The sequence below is a fragment of the Chiloscyllium punctatum genome, chromosome 9 (genome assembly GCF_047496795.1).
Source record: "Chiloscyllium punctatum isolate Juve2018m chromosome 9, sChiPun1.3, whole genome shotgun sequence".
NCBI lineage: Eukaryota > Metazoa > Chordata > Chondrichthyes > Orectolobiformes > Hemiscylliidae > Chiloscyllium > Chiloscyllium punctatum.
In genome coordinates, this window is record NC_092747.1 from 25,765,558 (window position 1) to 25,790,104 (window position 24,547).

General features: G+C 40.2%; 2 protein-coding genes across 4 annotated transcripts in view; one reads left to right on the forward strand and one right to left on the reverse strand.

Moving 5' to 3' along the window:
- The window catches only part of plekhb1 (pleckstrin homology domain containing B1), a 217,575-nt gene extending 215,752 nt beyond the window's left edge, over positions 1-1,823 (reverse strand). Inside the window, exon 1 of the mRNA XM_072577080.1 lies at positions 1,761-1,823. The gene's annotated coding sequence lies outside the window, so the exon portion shown is untranslated. The remainder of the gene's footprint in view (positions 1-1,760) is intronic.
- Positions 1,824-1,940: 117 nt separating this feature from the next.
- fam168a (family with sequence similarity 168 member A) overlaps positions 1,941-24,547 on the forward strand; it is a 116,069-nt gene continuing 93,462 nt past the window's right edge. For 2 of the 3 annotated variants that reach the window (XM_072577076.1, XM_072577078.1), the window contains exon 1: positions 1,941-2,086. The gene's annotated coding sequence lies outside the window, so the exon portion shown is untranslated. The remainder of the gene's footprint in view (positions 2,087-24,547) is intronic. The other variant, XM_072577077.1, reaches the window with a different exon arrangement.

Sequence of the window (24,547 nt, forward strand, 5' to 3'; positions counted from 1 at the left end):
GGTGAATGGGCTAGAATCTGTCAGATGGAATTTAATGTGGGAAAATGTCAAGGTGTCAAGGCACTTAAATGGAGAACTGCAGAGTTCTGAGGTGCACAAATTTAGTATGCAGATACAGCAGGTAATCAAGAAAGCCAATATTGGAGTGGTATCTATACAAGTGTAATTGATCATAACTGAACATGACATCCTTACCTTTGTATGGGGTTTCAGCGAGACCACATCCCAATACAGTAAGCAGTTTTGGTCTCCTAACTTAAGGAAAGATGTAAATGCAATAGAGATATTGCAGAGGGTGTTTACTAGATTGATACCTGTGAATTGGGTGGTTTTATGAGGAAGGGTTGGCACTGGAGTTTGGAAACGACTGAAGGGTATAAGACCTTGCGGTGCAGTAGTAATGTTCCTATTCTTGAACCAGAAGTCCCATTTGCTCCAGAGGTGAACAACAACACCTCTGAACAGGTCAGTTTAAAAAAAAATCATGACAAGGTGGACATGGAAAGAATTGTTCTTCTTGTGGACCAGTCAAGACTAAGGCACGCTTTTAGGGAAGAGATGTGATATCTTATTTGTCTCAATAAGATTATGCAGCTTTGCACTGATCGGTCTCAGAAGGTAACAGAGTCAGAGACAATCTAACCACCAACCCTTGACATTCAATGGCATTACCCTCTCTGAATCCCCCCATTATCAACATCCTGCAGGTTACCATTGACCAGAAACTCAACTGGACTTGTTGGGCGGCACGGTGGCTTAGTGGTTAACATTGCTGCCTCACAGCGCCAGGGACCCAGGTTTCATTCCTACCTTGGGTAACTGTCTGTGTGGAGTTTGTATATTCCCCCCATGTCTGCATGGGTTTCCTCTGGGTGCTCTGGTTTCCTCCCATAATCCAATGATGTGCAGGTTAGGTGAATTGGTCAAACTAAATTGCCCATAGTCAGGGGTGAATATGGGGAATGCGTGGGTTACTCTTCGGAGGGTCGGTATGGACTTTTTGGGCCAAAGGGCCTGTTTCCATACTGTAGGGAATCTAATCATATAAATACAGTGGCTACGAGAGCAGGCTACAGGCTAGAAATACTGCAGCAAATAACCCATGTCCTGACTCCTCACAGCCTGTCCACCACCAACAAAGCATAAGTTAGGTGTACAGTGGAACATTCCCCATCTGCCTGGATGAGTATAGCTCCAACATGTTTCACACCATTCAGGACAGAGTAGTCAGTTTGATTGGCACCCCGTCCACCCCCTCCACCCCCAGTAGCGTACTTTATACAGGATATTTGCCAAAGACCCTTAGACAGCACCTTCGAAACTAACAACCACTTCTATCTACAAAGACAAGGACAACAGGTACACAGGGGTACACCACTATGGCAAGGTCGCCTCCAATCCAATGAAATATATTGTCACTGGGTCAAAATCTTGGAATTCCCTCCACCCATTCAAGAAGGCATCACCACCACCCCGTCAAAGGCAACTAGGAGACAAGCTATAAGTGTTGGCGCATCCAGTGTTGCCCCGTCCCATGAGTGACTAAGATCTTAGGCACGGGAATTAAATTTTGTCAGGGGAAAATGAGAATGTGGAATTCGGATCAGCGATTATCTCACTGAATGGTGAGCGTACTTCTGTTCCTAATTTGAGCGTTTTGCCTCTACCTGAATAACTACAAAGGTTACCCGAAAGCACTCAGAAGACGGAGACGACCTTGAGGAAATTTAGTGAAAACCCTGAACAGCAAACGGCCTCACCTTCCCCTAACACAGCTCCAAGAGGCGTAGCTCACATTTCGCGACGGTTATGTCCACCGCCCGACCCCCGCGAGATGTAACGGTCAATCTGATTTAAGTGACTGACAGTTGGAGCGGTGGGGGCGGGGCGCAAGTGTAAGGCGTGTTACGTCATGGCGCAGAAGCCAGTGGGCAGGGCGCGAGTCGGACGTGGCGTCATGCCGTCGTTCCCACCCCCCCTCAGCCAGTTGGGTTCGGTTTGCGAAGGAGGCTGAGCGGAACGGAGAGGGTGAGCAATATACACAACAGGCAGGCAGGGAGGGAGGTGCTCGGTCCGGTACTTACTGGTAAGCAGCACCTTTTATCCCCCTACATTTATATATGCACAAACAGCAGGTCCATTCCATCTTTATATTTCAGTTTTAAGCTGAAATGCGTGTGTCCGTAATGGGGGTTAAGGAGGGAGTATGGAGTAGAGGCAGAAATAAAAAAAGAGATTTTCTCTTAAGATGGACGTTTTTTTGTGAGTGAAATCTGCGGCTTGATTGCGGCAGGGCTGATACCCTCCCCTCCAACTTAACTAATGAACTATTGGTGGTTGTAGGGGAAGGGAAGAGCTGCGGAGATTTATTTGTTTGGGGGAGGTGATGGGATTGTTTCTGTGTGGAGGGGAAAAATAGTAATCATAAAAATGGAGGTTTGGCGTTTTCTGAGTTTTGCTGGTTAGTTCCCCCTTGCTCATTGACTCTTATTCCCAGAGAAGATAAAGAGCTTTACTCTCTCTCACCTTAGGAATGCACTGAGGCGCGGAAATGACCGCGATTTAGGGAATACATTGAAATTTTCATTCTTATGGGAGTGTAGTTTTTTATGTTTAAATAGAACAATTGTGAGCTTTGAAAGGTAGTTCAACTTATTAAGTTTTTAAAATTTCTTTCCCTAACACTGCCACTCAGTTCAGACAGCAGTTAATTTCTTTCTCCACTCCGTGCCTTTTCTCCAATCTGTGGCAGGTCCGATTGGAAGGGATAGTTGCTCCTATTTTTTTGTTTTATTTTAAAATGGACGTTGTTAGCTTACTTACAGACGCATGGTTGCATCTAATTGAGCTAAAAGCGGTCCACCAGTTCAGTGTCGATGAATAAATGTTGATGTATCCAGTCGGTCATTTGTTGGGGGTGCTTTCTTTGTGATAGCGACAATATTTTCTTTTAGCCCACAGACCCCTTAAAAAAAACTACAAATGCGAAAATGGTCGTTATCGTTCTGCTGAGACAGAACTGCAGGCGCATAACCAATTTTTAAAAGCGATCATATGGTGCAATTTTTAAAATTGGTTTTATACATACCATATTAAATCGTGTTCTTTGAATTTCGAAAGGGTGTTCGCACTTTCTAAATCCTTGTTTGTGCTGCTTGGGAGCATGATACGAACACTCAAAATGGACGGGTTATGGCTGCTGCTTGTAAGAACTGAAAGACATTAAAATCAGATATTTTTGGATGAAGTCAAATATATTTTTATGCGTCTGCTGTTAGGCGGATTTGGTAGTCCCCCACTAATCTGTGCCTTTTTGAACACTAGATAGGGATTTCATCAACTCAAGGCACAGTTTACATTGATCTTTCGATTGTCTCCTGAGTCTAAAAATTCCTTCAGTTTTTTTTTCCGTTTTTCTCTGATGCAAGTGCGTTAACACTCACGTCAATCCGGATTTTTTTTTGTGTGTATATACTTGCATCGAGCTGACTGAAGTTTACCCCGGTTTTTTTTGTTGTGCAGCCGCTTCAGAAGGAAGAAAATTGTTTGGAATTTTTTTTAGTTAGAAGGGTCCCAGAAGAGTTCTTGTCTTCTGGTCTTGATGTGCTGTAAATCCATATAGAAAACTGTCACCAACTCTAGGCTGTATACAATATCGCTGCTGGGCTTGGCACATCTATATTGGAATTTTTTTTACTTGTGATGTATTTTTCTATGACAAGGCTTCAATAAATGTGTTCACTTATTGATTCAGTATTTGGTTAATTGGCCAAAATGATATGTTGTTGATCATACGTGAAGCTGTTTACTTTAACAAATTAATTTTTTGCTGATGCTTTTCTTGAATCAGTTTTTAGGTTGTGTATGCACTACTTGGGGGAAAAAATTCTGTCTTTGCTTTCAGCTATTTTGTTTTAGTCAGCTAGCCTAATTTCGTGCATATCTGGTTTAAATATAGAAATCCCAGCACGAAAATGTAGGTTGCTAGCTCTCAGTGGCTTGCCAGTTTTTTTATGATAAGTTGATGAGATGTACCCGATAGAACAGACTGGATTCTTTCAGGTAAAAATCTCACAACCAGCATGCTGAGGGGTATTCAGTGTTAAGGCATACTAGCTTTAGTAGATACTGCCCTATTCTCTACCCTTCAGCTAACTGATGCAAATTATAATTCCTCTCAGATAAATTTCAATTCCCTTAATCATTTTACATTGAGTTAGCACAGGAGAATGCATGTTAGTGAAATATGTAGTAGATTTAAATTTCTTTGCAACGTAAGATTCATTTTTGGACTAAATAGATTTTTACACTTATTGTAGGACTGTCTGGGACAATTGAACATGTTGGAAACGTGCCTTTTGAATCTAGCTCCTTAGCACCACCGGTCAGACAACAGTCTAGTTGGTCTTATTTGTAGCATTGGTCTTGAATTACAAAAGTTGCATTTTGTTTCTTGGCATGTCCATGCTCTTTAGTTCTGGCATGGATTTTTCAATTACATGGTTGAGATTTCATATCAAGAATGGGAGTGTTGCATTGAATGTCAAGTTTGTGACCTGGAAATGATCTGAACTAGATTTATTGAGAACTCAATTCTAAAAATCGCAACACCAGGTTATAGTCCAACAGGTTTAATTGGGAGCACACTAGCTTTCAGAGCGACGCTTCGAAAGCTAGTGTGCTTCCAATTAAACCTGTTGGACTATAACCTGGTATTGTGAGAGTTTTAACTTTGTACACCCCAGTCCAACACCGGCATCTCCAAATCATCTCTCAATGTTGTGATTGATGGTTGTGCAGAAATTAGTTAAATGTAATAATGCACCTAATTCTGAGGGAGTATATGCCCTTCTAATTTTTTTACCTTCAATTATGTGCATAAATTCAGATGCCATTCCAAACTGATCAATATGTAGAAAGATTGTTTAAGAACTATAAATCACCAGACTACTTTGCGATTAGAGTACAAGTTCGCATTAGTGCCTTTATTCCCTGCTTCCATAAATTATGCAAGGTATGTGCGGATTGGTGACGTTGAATGTGTGTGCTGTGTACCCAGCATTATGTAAGCAAACAATTAAGTGGGTGGCATAACAGCTATGTGTAAAATTAGTTATTAAAATGCGAAATCATATAATTCAAGCTTAATATGAGATCTTGTCATTGTTTGATCCAGTGTTGCGCAATAAAAGTGCAATCTTGAATTACCTGGTTTATCCCCCCCCCATCTCCCAACCCAAAATTGGCTGACTTCCTTGGTTTGACAGCACTGCCCCTGTAGTACTTGATATAGGCCATGCAGTAGAGTTACTGAAGTGACCTTTACACCCTTTTACTTATGTAGTGGAGAATCCCTACTGTATGGAAACAGGCCCTTCGGTCCAACAAGTCCACACCAACCCTTCCGAAGAGTAACTCACCCAGACCCATATCCCTACCCTATATTTAACCCTGACGAATGTACCCAACTACACATCTCTGAATTCTATGGCCAATTTACCTAACCAGCACATCTTTGGATTGTGGGAGGAAACCGGAAGCCCCAGAGGAAATGCACGTCGGCACTGGGAGAACATACAAGCACCACACAGTAGTCTGAGGCTGGAATCAAACCCGGGTCTCTGATGCTGTGAGGCAGCACTGCTAGCCACTGAGCCGCCATGCTGCCCTAAGGTCATTGTAAATTGAGTTTAAAAGGCAACTGGATGGATATATGAATAGGAAGGGTTTAGAGGGATATGGGTCAGGTGCTGACAAATGGAATTAGATTAGTTGAGGACATTTGGTTGGCATGGACGAGTCAGACCGAAGGCTCTGTTTCTGTGCTGTACATCTCTGACTCTACATGTCTACGTGAACCATAATAAATATGTGCAGAATATAACTTCTGTCAGTCATAAAACTGACAATGTCCTGATGTAATTAGTGTTTTATTATCTGTTCTGGGTAATTTTAAAAGGAAGTAAGACTTTTGCTTAGTTTCTGTTCATCTGGTTTTTTGATAAGATAACAAAAAAAGCAACGTGACTGTCATTTTTTAAATACAAACTATAACCACCCCCCGCCCCCGCCCATGTGCTGATTGTAAGCATTAGAACATAGAACAATACAGCAAAGAACAGGCCCTTCGGCCCACGATGTTGTGCCGAACTTCTAACCTAGATTAAGCACCCATCCATGTACCTATCCAAATGCCGCTTAAAGGTCGCCAATGATTCTGACTCTACCACTCCCACGGGCAGCGCATTCCATGCCCCCACCACACTCTGGGTAAAGAACCCACCCCTGACATCTCCCCTATACCTTCCACCCTTAACCTTAAATTTATGTCCCCTTGTAACACTCTGTTGTACCCGGGGGGAAAAGTTTCTGACTGTCTACTCTATCTATTCCTCTGATCATCTTATAAACCTCTATCAAGTCACCCCTCATCCTTCGCCGTTCCAACGAGAAAAGGCCGAGAACTCTCAACCTATCCTCGTACGACCTACTCTCCATTCCAGGCAACATCCTGGTAAATCTTCTCTGCATCCTCTCCAAAGCTTCCACATCTTTCCTAAAGTGAGGCAACCAGAACTGCACACAGTACTCCAACTGTGGCCTAATCAAAGTCCTGTACAGCTGCAACATCACTTCACGACTCTTGAATTCAATCCCTCTGCTAATGAACGATAATACTCCATAGGCCTTCTTACAAACTCTATCCACCTGAGTGGCAACTTTCAAAGATCTATGTACATAGACCCCAAGATCCCTCTGTTCCTCCACCTGACTAAGAACCCTACCATTAACCCTGTATTCCGCATTCTTATTTGTTCTTCCAAAATGGACAACCTCACACTTGGCAGGGTTGAACTCCATCAGCCCAGCTCTGCATCATATCTAATGCCCTCCTCACTGTCCACAACTCCACCTATCTTCGTATCATCTGCAAATTTACTGACCCACCCTTCGACTCCCTCATCTAAGTCATTAATAAAAATTACAAACAGCAGAGGACCCAGAACTGATCCCTGCGGAACTCCACTTGTAACTGGGCTCCAGGCTGAATATTTACCATCTACCACCACTCTCTGACTTCGACCGGTTAGCCAGTTTTCTATCCAATTGCCCAAATTTCCCTCTATCCCATGCCTCCTGACTTTCCGCATAAGCCTACCATGGGGAACCTTATCAAATGCCTTACTAAAATCCATGTACACTACATCCACTGCTCTACCCTCATCCACATGCTTGGTCACCTCCTCGAAGAATTCAATAAGACTTGTAAGGCAAGACCTACCCTTCACAAATCCGTGCTGGCTGTCCCTAATCAAGCAGTGTCTTTGCAGATACTCATAAATCCTATCCCTCGGTACCCTTTCCATTACTTTGCCTACCACAGAAGTAAGACTAACTAGCCTGTAATTCCTGGGGTTATCCCTATTCCCTTTTTTGAACAGGGGCACAGCATTCGCTACTCTCCAGTCCCCTGGTACCACCCCTGTTGCCAGTGAAGACGAGAAGATCATTGCCAACAGTACTGCAATTTCCTCTCTTGCTTCCCACATAATCCTAGGATATATCCTGTCAGGCCCGGGGGACTTGTCTGTCCTCAAGTTGTTCAAAATGTCCAACACATCTTCCTTCCTAACAGGTATCTCTTCTAGCTTAACAGTCCGTTTCACACTCTCCTCTTCAACAATACGGTCCCTCTCGTTCGTAAATACTGAAGAGAAGTACTTGTTCAAGACCTCTCCTATCTCTTCCGACTCAACTCCCACTACTGTCCTTGATCGGACCAACCCTCGTTCTCATCATTCTCAGGTTTCTCACATACGCATAAAATGCCTTGGGGTTATCCTTGATCCTATCCGCCAAGGATTTTTCATGCCCTCTCTTGGTACTTTAGTGTTGGGATGACAAAAGCGTTCTTTGGGACTTAGGATGACCCTGTCCACATTTAATATTCAACGTACATGTTATACTGCTTCCTTCCATCTTGTTTATCCATTTGTAGCTGAATTATGGGTAAAATTTCTCTTCATACCTCTTCAGATCAGTCCAAAGCCCCTCTTTCTGATTTGCGTGTTACCATTTGGCAAAGTTGTCTGAAGTTCTGACTTTAGCTTTTACAAATGCTGGCAAATCTACCACCACCTCCCTTCACTAGCCCACTGAGTCTGTGGTCATGTTTACTGATGCCTATTAAGTGAGCTGCAGTTTTCTCTGGCTAAATGTTAGGAAGTTTGAAATTATAAGCGTTCTCTTCAGCCAGAGATCCTGTATGTACATTGTGAAATTCAACTCCTTGTCCACCATTGCCTAGAATTCTACCAATTATGTTTTCAACCTTGGTGATCTATTCAACCTGAATCAATCCTCACCTACTCAATCACTAACTGAAACCTTTACCTACATTGTTTGTCTCAGCTCATCTGTTGTTAAAACCCTTGTTCAGAACTTTTATTTCCTCCGGACTCCAGCTTAGTGTTCCCCTGCATAGTTTCCCCAACTTTGCCATTTGTAAGTTTAAGCTTACTTATAACTTTTCTCCATATCCTGTGCCACGTCATTTAATTTTATACTTGGAGCATGTTTGGACACCATACACCATCAAACCAATTCCAATATAAAGTCCTAAACAGACTGGAATCTATATGACTAGATTCCACTGACTGGTGGTTTGCATTTATCATTATCTAAGCACTGTGTTAATGTTTGAGACATTGTTGTTTTGATATCAAACGTGTAACATTCTTTCGTTTACACTGGGCTGTGCTTGCCTGAGGCCCAAGTTAAGAGAATACCAACATTGTGATGATACACTCGTGCAATTTCTGTAGAGTTGGAAAGAACAGGAGTAGAGAGAAAAGTGTGTATTGTAGTTAATATAGATACAGCAACAATTAGTCTGGATGCGGCAGTTATTGTGAAACAGAGGCCATTGATTTAGGGGAAAAAAACGGGTTTGTTAGGAGAGCAATCATATAAAATTTATACTCGCTGAAACAAAACCAGGTATGTGGAGAGAAAAGGTTAAGAAGGATATGGGACTAGGTCAGTTTATAAAACCTGTTTGGCATGGGTGAGTTGTGCCGAAGGGGCTGTTTCTATTGTGTATGACTATATGTATATAATTAAATTTCAGGATTGAGATATATGCAGTATTATTGACTATTTTATATTTCATATCAAAATGGTGCAAACAGAGTCTAGAACAATTCCACAAAAAAGACTGTTCTGGACTTGAAAGATAAGGTTGTTTTAGCTATACTATGTGGCCCATGTGTCTAAAGATATTTGTGAATCAGTTGGACAAAATCTTCACTTTATTCTGAAAGTAATTGACTGTTTGCCTCATTTGGCTATGTGACCACTGATATCTCACAATAAAACATTCATTTGTTGCCCAACACCATCTATAAGGAGAAAGTGAGGACTGCAGATGCTGGAGATCAGAGCTGAAAATGCATTGCTGGAAAAGCGCAGCAGGTCAGACAGCATCCAAGGAACAGGAGAATCGACGTTTCTGAAGAAGAGCTTATGCCCGAAACGTCGATTCTCCTGTTCCTTGGATGCTGCCTGACCTGCTGCGCTTTTCCAGCAACACATTTTCTGCAACACCATCTATAACTTAATTTCAGTGAATTGAAATCTGCTGAATTCCACATAACTAATTCTTTTTTTAAACCCCAACCCTCAGTGCAGAATTAGTCCTGGGCAAGTAACTGGATAGAACATGCACTCTTACCAACTCTTCAGCCTTTGTAAATAAAAAAAAACTTGCAAATTACTGCCATTTGTGCAAGGTTTTCCCCTCTGCTCCTGGCTTTTAAATGTATGCTGTTTTGGCAAACTGAAATCTTTATTGGAGCACAACACCTAATGAGACCATGATCAGTTCTGCTTGATGACTTTCTCATCCTGGCATTTTTGATCAAGATTCTGATACGCATTTTTTGTTCAGCAATATGGTATTTCGTAGTAATGCAGCAATTCTTTGTTTTTCAAGTTGACTTCAGAAGAGAACTTTCTGTTTGAAGTTAAAATTCAGGCAGATAGTGACTTTAGACCAGTTAGATAGCTGTAATTTACAGTCTTTGAGTAGTAGTAGTAGCTAATTAAGAGGAATAATGTTAATATATTACTAATCTGAAGTGACGGTCCAAAATGCTAAATGGGAAAAATGCAGCATGTATTTCACAAGTAGAGAAATGGTAGATTATTTGTGAAGGATATGCATCCAAAATTGCCACTACCTATTTAAGCCAATATCAACACAGTTATCATGTTTATTTCCAACATTTAGCCCCTTGTCCTATCATTGATAGTAACTAGTTTCAGTTTTGTCATAAATTCCCTCCTTAAAACTACACATCTTTTTATTTTCTTTCTCTTTCAAAATTTTTTAAAATTAAGTTGTAGATTGCTCCCTTCTAAGATCTTATGCTTTTTGTTTGTCACTTATTGGTTTCAGTAATTTTGTTTTTGTGAAATGTTCCATTAGTGTAAATATTTATATTAAGGTATAATGCAAACAAAGGTGAAGGTAATGTTGAAATCGAAATTTTGTTCGTGACCAGTTCTGTGAAATAGTGTGCCATATGTATTTGAGTAGCACTCCTGAATCTCTTTTCATTGTCTTAAGAATTCACGGCACCATAAAAAGGAATTTCTTGTTGTCATGTCTGCTTTTGGGCCTGCCAGTCAAAACACATGTCAACAACAAGATTGGAAAGTGCTTATTTCATTTTGATTGCAGAACAGTGCAAAGAATATAGGTCACCATTCACTTTTTATAAGTATCAAGCTCAGCTCCTAGCGATTGACCCTGGAGACAGGTGGGTAGGGCACCATTTCTTCCTCTTAAGCATGTAGTCTAGCATGACACTTGAGTGCAATGCTGATTGCACTTGAAGATACTGGCTTTCACAGATGCAACAATTATCCATCATCTGCCACCGAAAATTGAGTATTTTGTCATATTTCTCATTTCTATAGGTGGGAGGCTGTGTTATGAGAGATACATGTTGAATAGTACATAAAGGAGCAGTCTGAGCCTTGATCTAATAAATTATTTGTACACTTATTGTTTTGACACATCAACCTACTTTATTATGGATTTGTGGCTGGAGTGAAGATTGTGAATGAAAATGTAAAAGTATGTGTATAAGATGCTGAAATTTGAAATTAATCTTTCAACTGTAAATTTTCAGCTAAATAAGCTTAAATTAAATTTGTTTAACAAGCTTTTTTTATTCTCAGATAAACTAGATTTATTGAGGGCATCTGATTAATGTGGTAACTTCGAATTCATAAAATTTGGCATTTATTTTAAAAAAGGAACTAGGCATATAGGAGCATATTGGTATGTTAATGGACTAGCTCTTAATGTACTTTTTATTTAACTATATGGCTACTTTTCCTAAATCAAGTACTTGTTTCCATCTGAATTGAGTCCCTGTCACTGTAATTTGGATGGGCACAGGCAGCATTTTCTTTCCTGTACTTAAATCCTTTGAGGTCAACAAACATCAAGTGAAGTGGCAACCTGTTCTCAACTTGTAGCAACTGGGATGCGCAGAATCAGAGGATTGATAATCTGAGACTCTCCCAATCTAAATGTCCTCTGTTTGAAAATTAGCCATGTGGTCGATTGCAGCAATGATCCTTTTTCCATCTGTTTAAAAAATGTTAAGATAGCTTTTCCATATGTACCCTCTTCTGGTGGGAAAATCAAGAACAAGGAAACGGTTTTAACTGGAGTTAAGTTATTCATGAGTACAATCGGGAAAACGTTTTCTTCAAAGATAGGCAAGTAGGAATCTGGAAATCACTGCAAAAGGAATGCTTGGGTAATTAGAATTTGCAAGGCAGATACGTAAAGCAAACATATCAAGGGAATTGGAGCAGTAATAGTTATGCATAGTTGAGCTGTCAATCAACCATAATATCATTGGCAGAGTTAGCTTGAGAGACTGATCTGCTCCTAAACTGTTGGTACTCTTTTGACGGTATCGCACTTCTGTTTTGAATAGGATCCGTATTGTGCCTTGAGATTATGGGAAATGAAAAGCAAATCTACGAGAGAAAGGTGGAGAGGAGAATTTGAGAGGGAGAGTTGGTTATTGCGTACAGTAACTGACATGAATATTTTGAAGCAGGAATGACGTAACTATGGAAGATGATTGGAAATGCCTCTACACATTTGCAGCTGTGGGAGGCTCCTGCTGGGACAGAGTTTAAAAAAAAAGTCTTGAAATTATGTGGAATAACTTATGTAGCTTTGTACAGCTCATACACGTTTTTTTTGCCTCCATTTTAAAAGGTTACACAGTCTCAGGAGATGAAATGAGAGAACACGCAGCAATAGGCATTGATACAGGCATCACACAGAGCATGTCAAACATATCTGTCTTTATAAGGACCTAGCAGGATGTTGACATTTGAGCACTGATTTATAATTCAGCATTTACTTTTGCTTTAAACTTGTCTAGGCAGATGAAAAAAAGTCAAAACTCAGTCTTTTGTACATAGAGAATCATTTTATGAACTTTATGGGATAACAATTTGGATTAAACTACAGTCTATTATTTTGTACAGTACCTATTTTTAAATTCACTGTACTTGATGCAAGTTAGAAACAATAGTTAAGTAAAATCGGAGAATTAACCATTTTAAATTGGATTGGAGGATAGGACGTGGTGGTGTGGATGTCTTCCATGGGTCCAAATGCAAGGATAAATAAATAAATAACTTTGATTTACATAGCCATTTTGGAATACCAAGGTGATGAATGTGCTAATGACCATGTAAATTCTTTGGCAGTGTAGACACTAGGGCATCCAAGTTGCACAAACAAGGATCAGAAAAGCAATTGAAAATCAGTGTTTAACATTGATAGAGGATTAATATTTGCTATTTAATGGAAGAATTCCCCCAGCTTTTCAGGTAATACAGTAGAATTTCTTTATGTTCATGCGAGGGGGCAGACAGGTCCTGGGTTTGCTGCTTCATCTGAAAGCTGACTCTTATAGTGGTGCAGCATACAACAGCAATTTTTATTTGAATAGCAATTTAAATTTCATTAGTCATACAAAGTATGTTATTGTGGGTGCATTGAAAGCAAAATATTACACCAAACCACAGGCGATAGTGCAGATGACGACATATAGTCAGAGGGAAGTCTATGGCACATTTTAAAGAAGGGATGAAGGGCAGAGGGGTTTGTGGGTGGGGGTGGGTGCAGTACCATACCATACCATGGGAATGAGGCAACTGAAAGCAAGTCTCTCAATGGTGGAGTGATTAAGATTTCCCCCTTGGCCCACCCTCCCAGAATACATTGTTTTCACAGTTGCATCCCATGTAAAATCATGAACTGATCTAATGTGTAGAAAGTATGCATGCACTGATCTCAGCAAATGTAACCATTTTTAAAAAATCTATCAACCTCGATTTCAACTTGGATGTGCCTTTTCTAGTAGTAACATCAGTTGGTGTAGTCGCAGCTAACATATGCACTCTTAATGTGAGCATGTATATGTGGTTGAAAACTCATCCTGAGATTATGTGAAACTAAGATTAGGAATGATCTGGTTTGATCTGAAATATCTGAGCAAAATGAAGCCTTTAGCTGTTGAGTAGCATTTGTGATGGCATTGCTGAAGACAGTGCCTTGCTCTACCTAGTCTTTGATTGGAGGAAATTTCTCCTTGTCTAGTATTTATTTGGCCAAGAACCAGCAGAGAGTCAGGACAGGTGATGGTGGGGTAGAGCAGTGTATTATCACTGTGCCTGGAAGCTAACATGTTACTGTAGTTCTGTACTGGTGTGTAACCAAGAATATATGCTTAATTCTCCAGTGTGAAGCATTGAGCTTATAACTTTTTGACTGAAGTGAAAGTGAGCCAAGGCTGGCTGACTACCTAATTCAACCCAGAACTGTGCAGTACATTGTTCAGGTTGTACTTTGAGCTGAATGCAATATTCAAAGCACAGCATCCATGCTGTAGAAGTGGTGCAGAGGAGGATTGTAACTTTGATTCCCTCAAGCCAGAACTTGATGAAATGTTAGAAAAATCATGGCTGATTTGGATCTTCATAGAAGCGTTCAAAAGATATCAGTGGAATAAAAATCCAGTAGCCAATATAGTCATACAGCATAAAAACGGACCCTTTAGTCCAATTCCTCGTTGACTATGTTCCCAAACTAAACTAGTCCTACTTGCTTGCATTTGGCCCTTTTCCCTCCAAATCCTTCCTATTCATGTACTTATCTAAGTGTCTTTTAAATGTAAGTGAACTTGCCTCCACCACTTCCTCTGGCAGTTCGTTCTACACACAAACTACTCTCTCTTTTTTAAGAAAAAAGTTGCTCCTCATGTCCTTTATTAAACCTTTCTATTCTCACCTTTAAAAATATGCCCTCTAATTTTGAATTCCCCCGCCCAAGGGTAAAGATCCTTGCTATTCTCCTTATTTGTGCCCCTCATGACTTTACAAATCTCAATAAGGTCACCCCTCAACCTCCGACACTCCATTGGGGGGGGAAAAATGTCCCAGTATTTCCAGTCTGTCTTTATAATTCAAACCTCCTGTCTCCAGTTTAATAATATCCTTCATATAACAGGGTGACCAGAACTGCATGCTACTGCAGAACATGCCACACCAACACTCTGTACTATCCCAACACCTACACTGAGGTCTGAGCAATGAAGGCAAGTGTGCTAAATGCTTTCTTAACCACCCTGTCTACATGTGATGCAAATTTCAGAGTTCTGTACCTGAACTACTAAGTCTCTGTTCTACAGCACTATCCAGAGCGTTAACCATGAATTGTGTAAATCTTGCCCTTTTTTTAATCAAAATGCAAAACCTTGCATTTATCCAAATTAAACTGTCTGCCAGTCCTAAGCCAATTGATCAAGATCTCTTCGTAATTTTCACTGTCTGCATAACGCTAATTTTAGTGTCATCCACAAAGTTACTAACCGTGTCTCCTAGTTTCTCATCCAAATCATTTATATAAATGACAAACAAAAGTGGACCCCATAGTGTTGAGCTTCAAATGGAGGATAAGGTTATTTGGATGCAAATTACAAAACTAAGTTTAGGATTGATGTCATAAAGCACTTGCTTGAAATTATCTGCTTCTGGAATCATTTGAAGAGCAAGTTTGATACTATAAGGATGAGCACAAGTTATTCTTTATAAATTAATTGAGATGTGAAGGACTCCCAGCAGCTTTAAAGATTCATAAATTTGCATTTTAGATTATCTTGAATTTCCTAATGAACAAGCAATCACACATACTCCTATGAAGGAGATACTGTCTTTTTTGGTGCTTGAGAACAAAGAAGATCAAGTTGTGTGAGGAAAACTTGAATAAATGTGGGCATCATTTAGGTTTAGGTTGGTAATGGGGAAGAGCAAGGAGCGAGTTAAAGTAGGGCTTCTGAATTGTTAGAGGGCTAAATTCAATGGTATGGGAGGCAAATCTGGCCAGGATAAAACAAAATCAAAGTCTAAGAGAGAAAAATTGTAATTGAGCGATAGTTAATTTTTAATTGGGTGATGTTTTAGGTACAAGCTAGGCAGATTTCAGGCCAGTGATGGTAAGGTGAGATGGAAAGTAGAGAAGAGATTAATGGCAAAGAGAATGTGAGGATGGAATGGCCCTTAACACAAAATAGAACTCAACATTTCTACCGCTATGTAAATAGTAAGTGAGTAGTAATTCATGAGGTGGGTTCTATTAGAGATGTGTTGATCTACATTTAGAGGTGCAGGGCAAAGTTTGAATATTTAGCAAGTAGTTTGTACAGTGAGAAAGAGGTTGCTGACACAATATTGGTAGCAATATAGGCAGTCTCTTGGTTGCGAAAGGGTTCCATTCCAGAGTCTGTTCATAAATCAATTTGTGCACAAGTCTGAACACAATGCAAGACAAATACAAAGCAGCCATTTGTAAGGAAATGTTTGTATTTTGGTTATTTAAAATTCAACGCTTTTAGATCATGTTCATTAGTACAATGAGCATTCGTAAGTCAGATGCTGTTAAATCAGGAACTCCTGTAGTACGTTGGCTGAAAATGGCTAAATAGAGAGGTAAAAACAGTGACTGCAGATGCTGGAAACCAGATATTCCTGATGAAGGGCTTTTGTGCGAAACGTCGATTTCGCTGCTCCTTGGATGCTGCCTGAACTGTTGTGCTCTTCCAGCACCACTAATCCTGAAAATGGCTAAATGTCTACCGGAAGGTTAGATGGGTTTAGTGTTGTTAAGTCACCTTGTCCTTCTGGCATGCACCCCAGGTTGCTAAAGAGAGTGGACAGGAAAGAACTCAAGCGTTCCATAAATTTAGAATTAACCCCAGATATGAGGGAGGTGCCAGTGGATTGGAGAGTAGCACATTGTCCAAGAAAAGGCGCAATGCATTCCAAGAAACTATAAGCTGGTCAGTTCAATATCAGTAATGTAGAGTTAAAGAAACAATTAGGGGAAAAGTCAACAGATATTTGGAAAGGTTTGAGTTAATTAAGGACAGCTTGCACAGATTTATAGAATATAGATTGTTTGAGTAGTCTTTTTGAATTTCTTGAAGTTTCAGGAAAAGCAATGGTGTATAGTTTCTAAGATTTTAAAATTTTAAAAAACTTAGATGGCAAATAGATTAGGTGCTGTATTGATGTAATGTGGCTCTGCATTAGTTAACCTACTTTGCATGTAGCTCTGTCTTGTGCTTCAGGTGACCCTTGGCACAGCTGACATGGCTTGATCTGAGCTGCCTGCAGCTTGAACTGCTCAATGTGAATTCTTGAACCGTCTCTGTCATAAGAGTGCCAGGTTAGAGCTACCAAAGAATTGGATAATGTTTCAAAATGTACTGGTTATTCTGAATTGGGAGGTCATGGCAAACATTGATACTAATTGGCTGCAAAAAAAATCATTGGCTAACCAAATTGGCAGAAAAGTGACAAATGGAATTTAGTAGATGGAAGTGGGAGATGCTGAATTGTGGCAACAAAGATGGGAAGAGATAATATGGACTTAACGGCACAGTTCAAAAGCATGCAGTTATGGGGTCCTTATAGTTTATTATCCCCCAAAGTATTGCAAGGTGATAGCCTAGACCCTAACACATTATTTAAAGACAAGTATATGGTGCTGTGTTCCAGATGTGAGTTACTTGGTCCACCAGCAGACTTTAATCAAAATGTTTCATTCTTAAAATAGTTAAAATACAAAAAAAGACATAACTTTATGTTAGTAAGTATTTCAATAGAGTTAATGTATTAGCTAACCACTAATCATCAATTGTTCCAATATAGACAGCATCTCATAAGCACACCCTTTGGCAAAAAAAAATGCATTTCAGCAAAGCAGTTATGGTTCTCATGTGCTGTCTCTGTCCAGTCTTCGAAAAAGAAACAATCTGCCCCTTTTGAATTTTAAGAGGAAGCCTCTCATCTGAGACTTCGCTGTAGCAGTTTTTTTTAGCAGCCAGCGCAAACCTTCCCTGAACTGAAAACAAAACTAAAAGCCTTCCTGGGTCTGTGTGAGCCCTGACCCCACCCACCCATGATTCTCTTTTTTTTAAAACACACCTAGGGAGAACCTAAAAGCTGATTACCAACTGCCGGTCTGAAGGAGACATTTCAGTGCCACTGTGACAACCATGATTGGGAGATGCCGGTGTTGCACTGGGGTGTACAAAATTAAAAATCTCAAAACATCAGGTTATAGTCCAACAGGTTTAATTGGAAGCACCAGCTTTCAGAGAACCACTTGAAGAAGGAGCGGTGCTCTGAAAGTTAGGGCTTCCAATTAAACCTGTTGGACTATAATCTGTTGTTGTATGATTTTTTTTAAAACTGTGATAACCCATCTGCTAGAGAGAGCGCACAGGACACATCTCTCTTAAAGACACAGTACAGCTACATTTTGAAGGGACAGAAAATATTGTAAGGATCATTAGCAAAACAAATGGAATCCTGGTTGCAAAATTAGAAGTATTGAATGCCAAATTAGAGTAAGTTATGCTCCCACTTTACAAAGATCTTAGGCCACAACTTGAGTGTTACATTAAATTCTGGTGTCTGTACTTTCACAAGGACATGTCTATACTTTCAGAAGGTCCTTGGGGGGGGGGGGGCAAGGGAGATTTAGCCAAATAGTACCAGAGCATTCAGCCTCTGGGTCCAAGGTGACGTTTGAGAGAGATGCAAAATATTATGATCGGTAGGCAAAGAAAAGCAGGACGTTTGGATAAATTCAAGGTAACAGGCAGAACTGACATGATTTTGTCAAAGGGAAATCACGTTTAACTAACTTAGTGTTCTTTGAAGAGGTAATTTGGGTTGTAGATAGACTGAGGATGTATTATATTTAGATTTGAAATCTCATTCAGAAGGCATTTGATAAGGCCCACATCAAAGGTTATTGTGGAAAATAAAAGCTCATTTAGGGGGTAATATACTGGTATTAGTAGAAGGTTGGCTTGTTAATGGGGAGTAGAGAGTAGGAATAAGTGGGTCTTTTTCAGATTGGCAGATGTATGATGGCCTGCATCCTAAGGTATTAAAGGAGGTGGCAGCAGAGATAGTGAATGTATTAGTTATGATATTCCAAAATTCCCTGGATTCTGGTAGTGTGTCAGTGGATTGGTTTCACACTAAAGTGACCCTCTTATTCAAAAAAGGATTTATGCAAAAGCGGGAAACTATAGACCTGTTAGTTTGACCTCTGTCGTGGGGAATTTGCTAGAATCAGTCATCAAGGAGGGGATAACTGAACACTTGGAAAAACAAAGCTCAATTCACTAGTGTCAGCACAGTTTCATGAAGAGCAAGTCGTGTTTGACAAACTTACTGGAATTCTTTGAGGATGTAACAAGCAAAGTGGAGAATGGGGATACAATGTATGTGGTGTATCTATACTTCCAGAAGGCATTTGACAAGGTACTGCATAAAAGACTGATCCAGAATGTTAGATCCCAGAGGGTTAAGGTTAGAGTATGGGCTTGGAAAGAAGGATTGGCTGACTGATGGGAAACAGAGGATAAATGGGTGGTTCTTTGGATGCTGAATAGTAATTGGTGGGATGCGCAGGGTTCAGCTCTCAGATCTCAACTATTTGCAATCTGATCTGCAAGCAGGAATGGTTTGCAATATAGCAAAATTTGAGAATGATAAAATAGGTGGGAAAGCAGGCTGTGATAGATAGAGTTGAGAGTGTGGTGCTGGAAAAGCGCAGCAGGTCAGGCTGCATTCAAGGAGCAGGAAAATCAACGTTTCAGGCAAAAGCTTTTGTCTGAAATGTCGATTTTCCTGCGCCTCAGATGCTGCCTAACCTGCTGTGCTTTTCCAGCACCACACGCTCAACTGTGATGAGATAAAGTTTAGAGATGGATATTGATAGGCTAGGAGAATGGGCCAGAATCTGGGGGATAAAGTTTAATGTGAATAAGTGTGAATTTATCCATTTTGGCCTGAAAAATAAAAAGGCAAATTATTATTTAAATAGGAAGCAGATTCACAGTGTGTCAGGGTAGAGGGATCTGGGTATCCTTGTCCATGAATTGCAGGAAGTAGGAATGCAGCATATAATAAGAAAGGCAAATGGAATCTTGGCATTTGTCGCAAAAGGACTGGATATAAAAAGTAAAGAAATGTAGTTAGAATTAGGAGGCATTGGTGACACCACACCTGGGGTACTGTGACTGGTTTTTGTATCCTTACTTGAATGACTTGGTGGCACTGGAGGCAGAGAACATTGATTTACCAGATTGATTCCAGGGATGAGAGGGCTGACATATGAGAAGCAGTTGAACTTATACTCACTGGAATTCAAAAGATTGAGGGTGATTAGCACTCTGCCTCAGTGCCAGGGACCCGGGTTGATTCCAGCCTCCGGCGACTGTCTGTTTGGAGTTTGCACATTCTCCCTGTGTCTGTGTGGATTTTCTCCGGGTGCTATGGTTTCCTCCCACAATTCAAAGATGTGCAGATTAGGTGAACTGGCCATGCTAAGTTGTCCATAGTGTTCAGGGGTGTGTAGGTTAGGTTCTTTAGTCGGGGTAAAAATAGGGTGGATTACTGTTCAGAGTTTGTGTTGATTTGTTGCACCAAAGGGCCTGTTTCCACACTATAGGCATTCTAATTCTAATTCTGATCTGATTGAGATATGTAAAATGTTAAAGGAGATTGATAATGGTGGGTGTTGAACAGATGATTTCCCCCTTAAGGGACCATCTAGAACAAATGGTCATAGATATAGAGTGAGAGGAGGTAGATTCAAAATTGAGATGAGGAGAAACTACTACTCTGTGGGTTGAGAGTCTGTGGAACTACCTGCCCCGGAGTGCAGTGGATGCAGAATCAAGAAAGAAATAGATATGTTTCTGATGAAAAGCAGATAAAGAGCTTTGGGGAGCAGGCAGGAGAGTGGAGTTGAGACCAGGATAAGATCACCCATTATCATGAGAAGTGGTAGAGTGAGCTTAAAGGGTTGCGTTCCCTACTCCTGTTCCTAATTCCTATGTCCTAGGAGTAGCAAATGAGTAGGTGGTGACCTGTTGACACTTATCAATTTATATAAATAAATGAAGAGTTCACAGGTTTGGTAGTTAAGTTTGCTGATGATACAAAGTTATGTAGGGAAGTAAGTTATGAAGAGGACATAAGGAGCCAACAAAGAGATACAGATAGTTTAAGAGTGGGGGAAGATGTGTGAAATTGTCCATTTTTAGCAGAAAGAATAAAAAAAATGGTAAGAGGCTGCAAGGCTCTTTGTTGCAGAGAGATTGGAGTGACTTAGTGCATGAATCACAAAGCTAGTATGGTGGTACAGAAAATAATCAGGAAAGCTATCCTGTTTTGGTTTATTAAAAGAGGAATTGAATGCAAGAGGTTTATGCTTCAGTTATACAGTGCATTGTTGAGACATATCTCAAGTCCTGTTGCTGTACTTAATGGAGGGATGTTCATGTGTTAGAAGTAATTTGGAGATGATTTGCTAAACTTATACCGCGAATGAAGCAAATTGCCTTATGAGGAAAAGCTGGCCAGGCTAGGCTAATTTAGAAGAAACAGAAATGACTTGCTTGTAACATAATATCCTGAGGGGGGTTTGACCGGTGGATGTTAAAAGATTTAGGTGAATCCAGAGGCTCAGGATTGTAGTTTAAACATAAGGGGAAGCACTTTTAAAATGAGGAAACTTTTTTTTCTCGAAGGATTGAGAGTCTGGGATTCCCTTCCTTAAAAGGCAGTACCTGCATATTCTTTAAATACTTTTGATGCAGCCCCATGCATCCTTGATTTCCAAGGGAATGGAACGTTATCAGGGATATGCAGGAGCATTGCGTTGGAGTTAAATTCAGATCACCTATGATCTTATTGAATGGTGGGACAGGCTCCAAGGCTGAGTGGCCTGTTTTGTTCCTTGTTTCCCTTCAATGCTTGGGAATCTCTTGCCCAAGACTATCCGAACTGGAGGAGAAGCCTCTGTGAAAGTTGTAAAAACTTGAGCATTGTAGCTACCCACATCTTCAAAAATCACTGACCCCCTGCTAGGAGTGTATGGAGCATTACACTATTTGATCATCACTGTTCTAACAGCTCTGAGTGGACGAAAGTCATCCTCTTTCATGAGTGGATGCAAAAAGAGACAAGTATAATGGCATTTAATGAGATGTTGGGTGAATATGTGAAGTAGATTTAAAATTAAAGGTATGCTTTCCTTTCTTGGTCAGAGCACTGAGTCGAGGAGCTAGGAGGTAATGTTCTGGCTGTACAGGACATTGGTTAGGCCACTTTTGGAATATTGTGTGCAATTCTGGTTTCTTCCTAGCGGAAGAATGTTGTGAAACTTGAAAGGGTTCAGAAAAGATTTACAAGGATGTTGCCAGAGATTGAAGATTTGAGCTATGATGAGAGGCTAAATAGGCTGGGGCTGTTTTTCCTGGAGCGTCAGAGGCTGAGGGGTGTCCTTAGAGGTTTATAAAATCATGAAGGGCATGGATAGGATAAGTAGGCAAGGTCTTTTCCTGGGCTGGGGGAGTCCAGAACTAGAGGGCATAAGTTTCGGGTGAGAGGGCAACTTTTTCACGCTGAGGGTGGTACGTTAATGGAATGAGCTGCCAGAGGAACTGGTGGAAGCTGGTACAATTACAGCATTTAAAAAAACATCTGGATGGGCATGTGAATAGGAAAGGTTTAGAGGGATTTGGGCCACGTGCTGGCAAATGGGACTAGATTAGGTTAGGATATCTGGTTGGCATGGATGAGTTGGACAAAAAGGTCTGTTTCCGTGTTGAACATCTGTGACTCTAATTAAATGAAGTAAGAGTTGAGGAAGCACAACTAGACTGTAAGCACTGCATTGACTATTTAGGCCAAAAAGGCCTTCAATTACAGAATATATAGTAAATAAAGTTTTAGGGATTAAGATCAGCAAGAGTTGTTAGGCAAGGGCATAAGGGAAGATAGGCCAAAGATGATTAGATGGAATTTGACTATTATAAAACCCTGCAATTTCTGATCACATGATTACCCAAAACCTTTTCCATTTAACACACAGTTGAGGAGGAGTTTTTTTGATGGTAGTGAATCTGTGGAATTCTTTACTGCAGAAGTCTGGACAGGCTGTTTAAGTATATCCAAGGCTAAGGTAGTCCGATTTCAGGTCATTAAAGTAATTGAGGGCTTTTGAATAAGGCAAGAAAGTGGAATTGTTCTGAAGAAGAGTCATAGTTTTGTTTCAAGAGTATTAGCTTTGTTTCTCTTTCCACAGAATCTGCCAGACCTGCTAAATTCCTCTGGCATTCTATTTGTTTCAGATTTCCAGTCTGTGCAATATTTTGCTTTTATTTGAGGATTGTCAGATTGACCATAATCTCATTGAATGACAGAGTGAACTTTGTGCTGAATGATGTCTTCTGCAGCCAACAAAATACCTTTCTGAAGTTCAGTCACTGTTACAATGTTGGAAACATGCAGCTATTTTTGCATGCGCACACTTTCAGACAGTTATGTGATAATGACCAGGTCATCTGTATTTGTGCTGTTGATTGAATGATAAATATTAGCCGAGCCATGTGGGAAAACTCCCTCACTCTTCAAAGTTATGCCAAGTGTCTTTTATGTCTCCCTGGAGAGCAGGTGAGGCCTTGGCTTAAGCTCTTATTTGAAATTTTTTTGTTGTTATTACATGTACCTAAGTACAATGAAAAGTTTTGTTTTGTGTGCAATACAGGCAAATCATAGCATACAAGGACATACAGATCATAGGGTGTTTAGACAGTGATTCTGGATTAGTGGTGCTGGAAGAGCACAGCAGTTCAGGCAGCATCCAAGTAGCCTTGAAATCGACGATTCCTGATGAAGGGCTTTTGCCCGAAACGTCGATTTCGAAGCTACTTGGATGCTGCCTGAACTGCTGTGCTCTTCCAGCACCACTAATCCAGAATCTGATTTCCAGCATCTGCAGTCATTGCTTTTACCTGTTTAGACAGTGAGGCATGGAAGGTTACGATTGCGTGAGAGGTGCACAAAAACAAGATCAGCGTTAGATTTCAAATTAGTGAGGTCCATCCAGCAGTCTAATAACAGTGGGAAAGATGACGATTCAGTGCAGCATTCCCTCAGTGCAGCACTGGAGCGTCAGTCTTTGTTTTTGTTCTGACATCCTGCAGTGGAATTTGAACTTGATTGCTATATGCTTGCTTTTGATTGTAACCTTTTCTTTATGAATCGCTGCCACATTAAAATTGCCTCTAAATGTCTTCTGTAATTGCACCCTTATGATGGCGGCGATACTGTATAGTTGGGGAACAGCTCCTGACTCTGTTTCCCAAATTGCTGTATGCTTTGCTACTTTTTATAAATCTGAAGTATTGTATTAAAATGGAATAGAATGTTTGATCTTAAAATGGAAATTTAAATATGCATGTTGAGAGGTTAATTACATATTCAAATCTGTGATAATCTGACTCATCTTTACTTTGAAAAGTGTATGTAATTTTATTAGGATTTAGTTCAAGCAATTTTGGAAAATATTATGAAGGTTTGGCCCCAGTTGGAAACCTTGTTTTAATTTAAGTTATATTGTATTCAGAAAAGATGCTGAGTTTTTGAGAGGGTATAGTGGAGGTTTATAAGAATGGTACTGGCGTGAAAAACTTCTGGTTTGTGAAGAGACCAGAGTAGCTGAAGTTATCCCTAGAGCAGAGAATGTTAATAAGAAGTGTGATAGTGGTTCAAGATTATGAAGGGGTTTGATAGAGTAAATAGGGACAAACTGTTTCTACTGGGGAAATAGTCAGAAACTACAGGACACAAATTTAAGGTAATTGGCAAAAGAACCGAAGACAATAGGGAAACAAAATTACAAAGATTGAATTAGGATCTGAAATGCACTGACTGTAACGGAGGTGGAAATAGATTCAGTAACTTTGCAAAGGAAATTGAATAAATACTTAATGGAGAAAATGAATCTCCTTGTTTCAGGAACCGAGCAAGAGGGTGGGACTACTAGGATAACTTTCACAGACTGAGCACA